Source organism: Panthera tigris, chromosome F3 (assembly GCF_018350195.1).
Source record: "Panthera tigris isolate Pti1 chromosome F3, P.tigris_Pti1_mat1.1, whole genome shotgun sequence".
Classification (NCBI taxonomy): Eukaryota; Metazoa; Chordata; class Mammalia; order Carnivora; family Felidae; genus Panthera; species Panthera tigris.
The window spans coordinates 34,361,780-34,372,152 of NC_056678.1; the positions used below are offsets into that span (position 1 = coordinate 34,361,780).

Consider the following 10,373-nt stretch of genomic DNA (forward strand, 5'->3'; position numbering starts at 1 on the left):
AAAGCTGCGAATAAGGAGAGTCAACTGTATTTTTTTCCACTCTCAAGTAAAATTACACCCACGCACACATACGTATACATTTATCTTTAAGGACACTCCTGGAACAGAACACTTTGCAAAACCATTTGTGATGGGAGACAAGACCTCTAAAGAACCTGCTCAACGACCTTTAAGAAGAAAAACTCTGAGTAAATGTCAGCTTTTGTTTCGTTGGATGAGGCTGTAAATGTGGGGCCAGAGTTGAGCCATAGGCTCTGGCGGTGCTCCTTCTCTGCCCTCTCCTTCATCAGCTTCTCCCCTGAATATGTGTTGGGCACATGTTTTGAAAATTTTAGATTGAAGACGGGCTAAATCATGAGTCTGCCCTATATGCCCGCAGGTCCCTGTCCCACACTGTCCCCGTGACTGTGGTTGGAAACTCAAATGGGTCACACTCTGATTCCATACTCTTTCCCCTATGTCTGCTTACCTCCGCCTTATCGGGGAGCATTCTTCACCTTGGATTCTAGAATGCTGAGGAATAATTAGAAAGATCTTGTCACCCTCCTGTTGAGCACAAGTCACTTTCCTCTGGTTCCACGAGCGCTGTCTTCTCACCAGGTCATCCTGAAACAAAAATGGAAACACTTGGAAATTCCATGTTTCAGACAGTAATAGTGGATGTTTTCCTAAGGACTGAAAAGTATCCTACAAGCTACAAGTAGCACATGGCTACTTCTATGGCTTTTCCACATCTTATGACGAGGTATGTTTAATATCTGTATTGTTTCTCTTTTCCCTAATTTCACCGCACTCATCATATCTCTGGCTACTGTTCTTTTTCTCCCGTACAACGATTTTCACTTCTTTCCATTCAGTCCCCAGCTCAGTGTGTTCTTCCACCCCAACAAAGTTTCAAAAGCACAACGTTTCAAAATCCGTGAACACCTTTGATGCCTTATTTTCCACCAACTCTCTTTAGCCTTTGACATCATTAACTATGTCCTCATTTTCTGAGCACTTGTGGAAGGAGAAAATAAAACTTAGGGCAATAGAATGCTAGGGCAAAAGGGCTCCTAGAGACCATAGATCAAACCGCTCAGTTTGCAGGGGAAGAAGTGAGTAACTTGCCAGAAATCATGGCTCCAGATGGTGGAAGGGTTCCAGTACCGACTCCCCAGTAGCATCTGGTCTTTCAGGCTGCAGCTTCTGCTATTCCAACGTGGTGTCCTATCCAAACATTATACAGGTCTGACTCTGGCCAACTCCATGATTGGCTGGGCTGGAGTACGTTCAAGGTGATAGATCTATCCTTTCTGTCATTTTACTCTCCTCTGCCTCCCCGGGGGCCTCTACCCCTCAGGCTGGCCTTTCGCTGATCATGACACCAGAGAATCAATACCAAGAAGAGAAGCAGATTGAAAGTGCCAGGCGGAATCCTTGAAAATGCCACGGTGCATTGATAAAGGTAAACTGATTAGAACTTTGCAGAGTTGAAGACCTTTGGACCTTTATTCTGTAGAGCAAAACAGTGGCTGTGCTGTAAAGGAAGGTGCACGTGGGGGTATCTCCTACTTAAGCTGTGCACTACCATTTGCCCAGATACCCCAGCCAACTTCCTGTGTCTGCTTCTAATAAGTATCGTGGGTCCTTGCACGTAGAAAGGCACACAGTAAAGGTAAAAAGACAAGACTTTTAGAATGAATAGGAAGGAAGGAAGGGAGGAAAGAAGGGAGAGGGAAAGAAGTGTCAGCTTAAGTAATCCCCACAGGTATGGCTGTTGCAGGGGTGGGGCATTCAATTCAGGGAAAACTCCCGCTCCTTATGAACAACAACTAAGAGTCCTGGACTCCAGCTTCTACGTGTAAAGCTGCTTCTTTGTCCTGAGCCTTTGGGAGGACTCCTCATACTGATGGAAAACTGGGAGGAATCCATCATATCGCATACAGGGCACCATGAGATTCAATTCCTATAATAAGCAGCTCACTGCTCACACCATGGCTGTCTCTCTCTCTCAAAAATAAAGAAACGCTGAAAAAAAAAAAAGAATTTCTACAAAAGGGGGCATCTGGGTGGCTCAGTTGGTTGAGCGAACAATTTCGGTTCAGGTTGTGACCTCGCAGCTCCTGGGTTCTAGCCCCACGATGGGCTCTCTGCTGACAGCTCAGAGCCCGGAGCCTGCTTCAGATTCTGTGTCTCCCCCTCTCTCTCTGCCCCTCCCCTGCTCACTCTGTCTCTCCCTCTCAAAAATAAATAAGCATTAAAAAAAGAATTAATAATAAATAGCCCAAAGCTCTGGCAGGGCACAGATATAACAGAGTTAAAAGACATATCTTTGTTTCTATAAACCCCTACAGAGCCCTCAGAATTTGAAAGGAGAAACCGTGTTGAAGGGTGTTCCCTTTTTTTCTAACTGGCTAATCTTTTACTAATGGACTTTAAATATCATAACAGCTTAATCCCTGTTGTCCTTAAACTTTTTATTTCTTTTTGATTTCATTTTTATAGGGCAGCCGAAAGCTAGATTTTCTTTATTAAATTGAAGGGCAGAATGCAATGGGAAAATGTTTTGCTAGATGTAAAACACCCTACGAATGTTAGTCATTAATATTGTCATTTATTAGCTAACGCGGATTCTCATTAGGAAGAGTTTGGTGAGTCTGTCTCCCACTTAGCCACCCTCAGCATCATGTGCTGTTATTTTATGATGTGGAAGAAGCTGGGAAGAGAGAGGAAGAAATAAACCTTCCATATGCCACACACTATCAGATTTAAAAAAAAAAAAAAAAAGGATCTCTATTTAAAGATTTCTTCATTCAGCAAATATTTATCTATTTTTTAAAGTGTATTTATTTATTTTGAGAGAGGGAGAGAGAGAATGCAAATGGAGGCAGGGCAGAGAGAGAGGGAGGGAGAGAGACAGAATCCGAAGCAGGCTCCGTACTGAGCCGGAGTCAGACGCTTAACTGACTGAGCTGCCCAGGCATCCCAGAAAATATTTATTGAATAGCTATTTCTGGAAGCAACACAGAGGTGAGTTAACTAGTCTACCCTCAAAGACCTTAGTGCATTCGAAGAAGAAGACACTTTTTAAAAAATTAAACAACAGGGGCACCTGGGTGGCTCAGTTGGTTAAGCGGCCGACTTCGGCTCAGGTCATGATCTCACGGTCCGTGAGTTCAAGCCCCGCGTCGGGATCTGTGCTGACAGCTCGGAGCCTGGAGCCTGTTTCAGATTCTGTGTCTCCCTCTCTCTGACCCTCCCCCGTTCATGCTCTGTCTCTCTCTGTCTCAGAAATAAATAAACGTTAAAAAAAAAAAATCAAACAACAAATTTGTCGTAAAAAAAATTGTGTTCAGTGCAATGAAGAAAAAGAGCAGGTGCCGGGGAGAATGTAACAGGAGGCCTTAGTTACACAGGGAGGGAGGTTCAAGGACGAGTAGAGTGCCTAGCACTAGAGCATGTGCTAGATTGATATTTATTGAGTGAATGGACAAGCAGTAAATGAATTAATTAAGGGTCTCTCTGCGTAAGTGATATTTAAGCTCGGAACTGAAAGAAGCATAGGAAGGAGCCAAGAAAAGAGCTTGGGACTTTTAAAGAACGGAAAAAAAGCCAGGAAGAGGATGAGCCGGGAAGGTGATGTGAAGGACAGAGGCAGGGGGATGGTGGATCATACAGAGCTCCGTGGGCCACTGGCACGATTTTGTTTTCTCTTGTTGGCATGGCTGGCCCGCGAAGCTTTCTCCCAGGAGTTAACCTAATCTGATTCGATCTCTCAAAGGATCGCTCTGGCTATTGCTTGAAGAACGAAGGGAGGGTTGGGACCTAGGGGCCCACGATCAGAGACCACTTAACCAGCTGTTGTAGGAGTCTCGACTAATGACCCCCATGGCATGGCCCAGCATGGAGGCAGCATCGATGGAAATGAGCAGACAGACTCATGAGGTCCGTTGAATTTAGAATTAAGAGACCTTCAATAATTGCTCGGGAGGTGATGGAGAGATCAGGCTGCCTGGAGAATTCTGGCTGGGGCGACTGAGTGGATGAACCGGTGGGGAACACTGAAGTGGTTTGGGGTGGGTGGTGGTCGTAATTTCAACGTGAGAAGAAAGGAAACATCGCGGTCAGATGAGAGCAGCATGTTGGGTCCAGGGAGTGAGATGGGCGAGCTCTACTGTGCTCACCTCCTTTTTCCTCTGCGATCGGTGTTTCTCAATACATCTTTCAAAAGCACCTGTGTGGGATGCAGTTCTACCAGCTCTGACTGGACAGTGCAGCACGGCACATGTCTCTTCTCTGGGATCAAGGACACCTGAAAGGAGGAAGCACTCTTTTCATTTGCAGGGGTTTCGAGACTCCCCCAAAGGCCTGCGCTGTGAAATTCACTAAGCTAGGATCGGTTGTTAGCTCTTCCTTAAGCTGACCCTACTATCTCTGCACGGCATCCTCCTTCCCACGATTCTTTCACTTCTCATAACGTTTCAGAGAACCTCTCGATTAGGTGACAATAGTCATTTTTTTTAAGTGTGTTAAAATACACATAACGTCCAATTAACCATTTTAACCATTGTCAAGTGTACATACAGCTCAATACAGCTAGTATCAAGGGCATTCACTGTGGCACAACTGTCACCAGGGTCCGTCCCCTGAACGCTTTCCGTCTTGCAACACAGAATCTCTGTCCCCGTTAAACAATAGCTCCCCATCCCCGCCCCCCCCCCAACACACACTAATAGCGTTTTTTCACTTAGCTGTAACAATTTTAATCGCCCTGCAAAGGGGGATCTCCTGTCTTGGCTGGGACAGATTAGGCCATAGGCAGAGGAGTGGCGAGCCAGCCAGCTAGGGCTTTGTCCTGGATGAGCATCAGAAGTTCCTGAATACGCCAGGTGGAAAAGAACAACGGAACTCCAAATGGGAACCAAAACGAGGAGTCAGAGCCCAGCACTTTGCGAAGTTTTCTCCCACCATCAGGGGGCGACTTTCTGTGCCTTCCCAGATAAAGCTTCAGCATTGCTGTGTTTTCCTGTGACCAGCTTTGTCGAGATACAATTCACATAACATACAATTCACCGGTTTAAATTGTACACTTCGATGGTTTCGGTGTATTTACGGAGTTTGCAGCCGCCACGCCCCGTCAATTTTGGGACACTTTTATCACCCCCAGAAAGAAACCCTAAACCTATGAGCAGTCACACCCGACCCTCCCATCACCCACAGCCTGACTGCCTGGCCGGAGGCAACTATTAGGCTACTCTCTTTGTTTATGAAGTTTATGATTTGCCTGTTCGGGACACTTCGTGTCAAGGGAAGCCCACAATATGTGGCCTTTTATGACAGGTGTTTTGTTTTAACAGAGGAACGCATTGCTCTCTGGTGAGCATTTCCCTTAGTGAGCGGTGGAAAACAATAGCCCTGACCCCACATCACAGCTAGGCAAGCTGGCAGAATCGCAGTGTTGAAGGGGCTGACTGAAACGCCCCCTCCCTTGGGGTCCCCCGGGGCAGAGGATCAGGGTTTCCGAGCTCCCTATCTCATCATCCTGTCAAAAAGCATAAATGCCATCCCTTCTGTCCCCGGGGGAGTCCCTGGAGCTCAACGCTCCAGGTGATGGGAAAGCCTCGGGCCTCCAAGCATTTCAGGTCCCAATTCTCTGCCCTTTATCATCGGAGGTTATCCTGGAGGGAAGAGAGACTCAGGTTGACGCTGTGAAACAGGCCTTCCAGCAGGGCCAAGGGACCAAACGGCCTCCCAAACGTCTCACGCGGGAACCACCGGGAAGATTCCGCCCTAAAAATATTCTTGGGCTGGCACAGGAATTCCTCGGATAGCAATTCTTTTCTTTGGGTAAATCACAAACTCGTCCTCCACGTGTTTAGCGCTTCAGTTTACCAAGCACTTGGGCACATATTGCCTTTGCAATATCTTTCATTCTATTAGTTTTGATAGAGCACTATCCATCTGTTTCCTTGTAACGAGATTGTTGAAGACGAGGGGCTTGGCCTCATTGGCGCTCCCAGAACACTTTCCGCTTACCTCTATTACAGCACTTAGCACCTTTTATTATAGCTATTTGTTTACACAGTTTACTTGCCCCGTTAGGCTGTGAGGTACCACAGAGGGGAAGCTTCCAGACCCGGCACACTGCAGGGCACATAGTGGGAGGACAGGAACCAATGGCGGCGCTCCCAGCCCCTCTCGCGGGAAGAAACCCAGGCCTTATGCCTGTAAAGATATCAAGGGATTGACCGAAGAACTTGTTAGCTTCGGACTCAGGGCTTTCCGCTTTGCAGAAGTGCTTATAACGGGCCTATGTTTGCAATTTACAAAGGGCATTCACATACATTGTCTCAAGTGACCTTCATAATAGCCTTGTAACAGAGGTACACCATCTCGGAGCGTTAACAAATAAGGAAACGGTCTCGGAGATGTCAGGCAATTTACTGGGCAAACCAGCCTGAAGCGAGGGCTTGGCAGAACTGGATTTAAATGCTAGTTCCGTCCCTTCTTGCTGGTGATTTAACCGAGCCGTGGTGACTTCATGTCTAAAATGGGAATTGTAAACCCTGCCTTGTTGAAGTTTCTGAGATTTATAGATAACGTAAATACATCGCTTGGCTTATAGTGAGCCCTGAATGAATGGCGACTACTATTGTGGCTAGTTGGAAATTGGAAGCTAAAAGTTACAGCTGCATTTTTTAAAGCAGCCCTCTGGGGGTGCAGTACCTTCTTTTAAGGTAGAAATACCCAGGGATGGATAACAGTTTAAGACTGGAGCATCAGAGCAGAAGGTATCAGTCCAGTATTGGGGAGGCGATACCAGTGTTACAGAAGGGAATCTTGGAGATGCAGGGGGACAAAGGTAAACGTTACTGACCTCACCATTCTCTTTTCGACGTAGTTTTAGGGCGCAGGGAGCGGGGAGGCGGGCCAGCTAGAGTATCCTGACGCTGTACTGCATAGCCTACGACCCCCTATAAATCCTTTAGGAGAGCAACCTCGAACCTTGACACACAGAACCTGTGGCCTCGGCCATCATCGTTCCCCAATGCCTTCCTTTCTCTGTTCCCCTCTGTTCCTCGGGGGGAGAACATTTGGCAAATTCCCACACTCCCTTGAGGCCGGGTGAGCGGCTTTCCAGATTGGTTATGAATCAGAGAAGCATGTGCATTTGTTTGACTTTGATGTGTCAACACTTGTCTGCATGTGTCTCCTTTTGCAATGTTTGGAAAGCGAGGGTCTAGAAGATGAAGTGTTACCTCTTGCCTTGGCCACACTTGGATTGAATAGCCTAGTCACTCTGAATTCATTTGGTGTTTATGGGAATATCATATGTAGTTCTGTCGACATTCCCTAACCATTATAATGCAGTTACCGTAGATAATGCTCTCCTAGTGCAATATGTTATCGCCATTTTAACAACCTGACATACGATCGGCTCCTATTATCACTTAAATGAATCCATTAAGCGGCTAGAGGCTTCCAGGAGTCGGATATGAGAGCGTCAAATGGGCAAACCTGTGCCACTTCCAACAGGGCCGACCTCATCAGCTGGAGGAAAGACTCGTTCCACCCGAGGGTCACCCAGCCAGCTCGCCCAAGGACTTGGGAAACCGTGCCCTTCAGAAGCTGAGTTAGTCCCCAGGCCCCGAGCTAGGAGAGAAACTCCCACCTTATTACACCCTTCTTTAATGTACAAAAGAAATGTTGGTGCCTAACAGCAAGGCAATGAGATGTAATCAAATTCACAATTCTGACTACAGAGCTGAGTAGTTTAGGTCTGAGGGAGGCAGCAAATTATACAGAGACATGAAATTGTGCCTGAAATTACCACTTGCCTGCGGGGTTTGATTTGAAGGATAATAATAGTGTCGACTAACATTTGTAAAATGTATGAGGTTTACAAACCCTTATCACATTCGCTGTGGTCTATTTGCTCCTCAAAAGCACCCAATCATGTAAAAACTGTTATCCCCATTTTACAGATGGGGAAAGGGAGTTTTCCCTCAAGTCAGCGTCACAGGATTATATGAGGAGTAAACAAAATATCGGAGGTAAAATGTGCTTCGGTAAGCACTCTCCATACATTCTCTTATGCCGAGATAGTCCTCAATGGAAAGGGTCCTCCATCCAAAATTCTCTCTCCGTCTACCCTGAACTTGATCCCAAACCCCCCACCATTCAGTCAACGGTCCGATTGGTATTGGATCCCTGTGACAGGTGCATCATAGGAGTCTGGCACCTTGAGTCCGTTTTTATAAACTGGCCGGTGATGGGAAGAGCCAGGAACTCGGGGACCAAAAGTATTTGGTATAATTAAAAAATTCAATGTCACGATGAATGGAGTTTCAGTTACTATGATGAACCACCAAATTAATTTTGCAGGAAGTGCCCCTTAGACCACCAAACAGTGAGAAATCCCAGCACTCTAAGAGGTTGGGGTCAGGAGAGAGTCTGAATTTCAAAATTAAACAAGGGAGGGGCGCCTGGGTGGCTCAGTTGGTTGAGCATCCGACTTCGGCTCAGGTCATGATCTCACGGTCTGTGAGTTCCAGCCCCGCGTTGGGCTCTGTGCTGACAGCTCGGAGCCTGGAGCCTGCTTCCGATTCTGTGTCTCCCTCTCTCTCTGCCCCTGCCCCGCTCATGCTCTGTCTCTCTCTCTCTCTGTCTCTCTTTCTGTCAAAAATAAATAAACATTAAAAAAATAAAATTAAACAAGGGAAAGTCTGTCCTCAGTGGGGATAGCATAGACTTTTTTTTTTGAAAGACCATTTTTTAGAATAGTTTGAGGTCCACAGCAAAACTGGGAGGCAGGTTCAGATATTTCCCCTATACCCTCTGCCCCCCCCCCACCAACACACACACAGCATGGACTTTAAGTGCCAGCTTCCAGGACTCAGGGCAAGATAGAGCACGAAGCTCTCATGGGTAAGAAGGGAGGAAGAGAAGAAGGAACCCAAAGACACAGAGGTGGTTCTGCCTGGCCAAAGCCTAGAGCAGATAATCCCAAGACAGGGGAGCCATAGAGCCCAGAGGAGAGTGGGGCTCCTGGGGGAGCAGGGACCCACTCTCTGTACACTGTGTAAGCCATCCCGATGCCAGCTGGGGCTCCAGCCTCCTCAAAGCTTTGGGTGATTGTGCCTCGAACCATTCAGTTCCAAGGTTAAATGCCTCCCTCTAGCCCTCTGCATTCTGGGCAGCCATTCTTGGTTTTGTCTCTTGCTTGGAGTTCAATAACATCCTATTCACTTGTTTTTCTTTTCTTTTCTTTTCTTTTTTTTTTTTTTTTTTTTTTTTTTTTTTTTACTTTCTTTGAGGATCTGTGGGATCATACAGGGGGTGGAGGTGGGGTCACGGTTCAGAGTGGTTCCTGCTCTACTGTCTCTCCTTATCTCATCGCTGAACCCCTCATGCCCTTTACCCCACTCCCCTTAGAAACTCACGGGTGCCTTGAGTGGCTCAGTCAGTTAAGTGTCCAACTCTTGATTTCAGCTCAGGTCATGATCTCATGGTCCTGAGATCGAGCCCTGAGTTGGACTCCATGCTGACACTGTGGAGCTTGCTTAGGATTCTCTCTCTCCCTCTCTCTCTCTCTCTGCCCTTCTCCTGCTCTCTGTCTCTCGAAAGAAAGAAAGAAAGAAAGAAAGAAAGAAAGAAAGAAAGAAAGAAAGAAAAGGAAAGGAAGGGAAAGGAAAGGAAAGGAAAGGAAAGGAAAGGAAAAAAAAAAAAAAAAAGAAACACGGAATCAATGTGTGACCCTTCCCACAGCACACAGACCCCTCTGCTTCCCTCCTGGGACCAGCCCTGTCAAGTCAGTTTCCCTTTTGTAGCCCAGAACTAACTGTTCCCAACCTTGGCCGCCCCTGTCTTGGGGAATCCTGGTGGATTTATATTCTCCGTCTCATTTCGGCCATTTTTATGTGCTTTTTAATTTTCCTTCTGTAACTCTGTATTTCTTGCAGGGCCAGAGGGGAGAAAAGACGATGGTCAGAGGAAGTTAAAGGGCACTGCAGCAAACTATATCTACTTCACAGTCGTGTCCTGACACTAATAAGCTGTAAATGGCATTCACCTGCAGACAAATAAACTGGCGACTCTAGTCACACTGCCTTAGCTTCCAGGGGAAACAATATGCAAAATACCTAAGCATCTAGGCAGAAAGGAGCTGGCCAGCCATAGGACCCTGCAGGTCCTGGGGTGCAAGCTCTCCCTCCAGACACTTCCATGCTATGTTCATTTTACAGCACGTCTGAATGAAGGAGTACGGGGGCATGAACGGAGGAAAGCAAATTCAGTGCCCCGCCCTGGATTTGGTGGAGATGGAGGGAGGTGCAGTGGTGACCCCTGACAAAGGGGGACCTCTTGTGCAAAGGGAACATTCCCTGCCCAGT

The 10,373-nt window shown here is 46.8% G+C and overlaps 1 long non-coding RNA gene across 1 annotated transcript; it reads left to right on the top strand.

The window, feature by feature from the left end:
• The first annotated feature begins 378 nt into the window (after window positions 1-378).
• Window positions 379-10,085, top strand: LOC122235852. The gene is made up of 2 exons (XR_006213939.1): window positions 379-745; window positions 9,945-10,085. It is a non-coding gene; the product is annotated as an uncharacterized LOC122235852 (long non-coding RNA).
• Window positions 10,086-10,373: the final 288 nt, after the last annotated feature.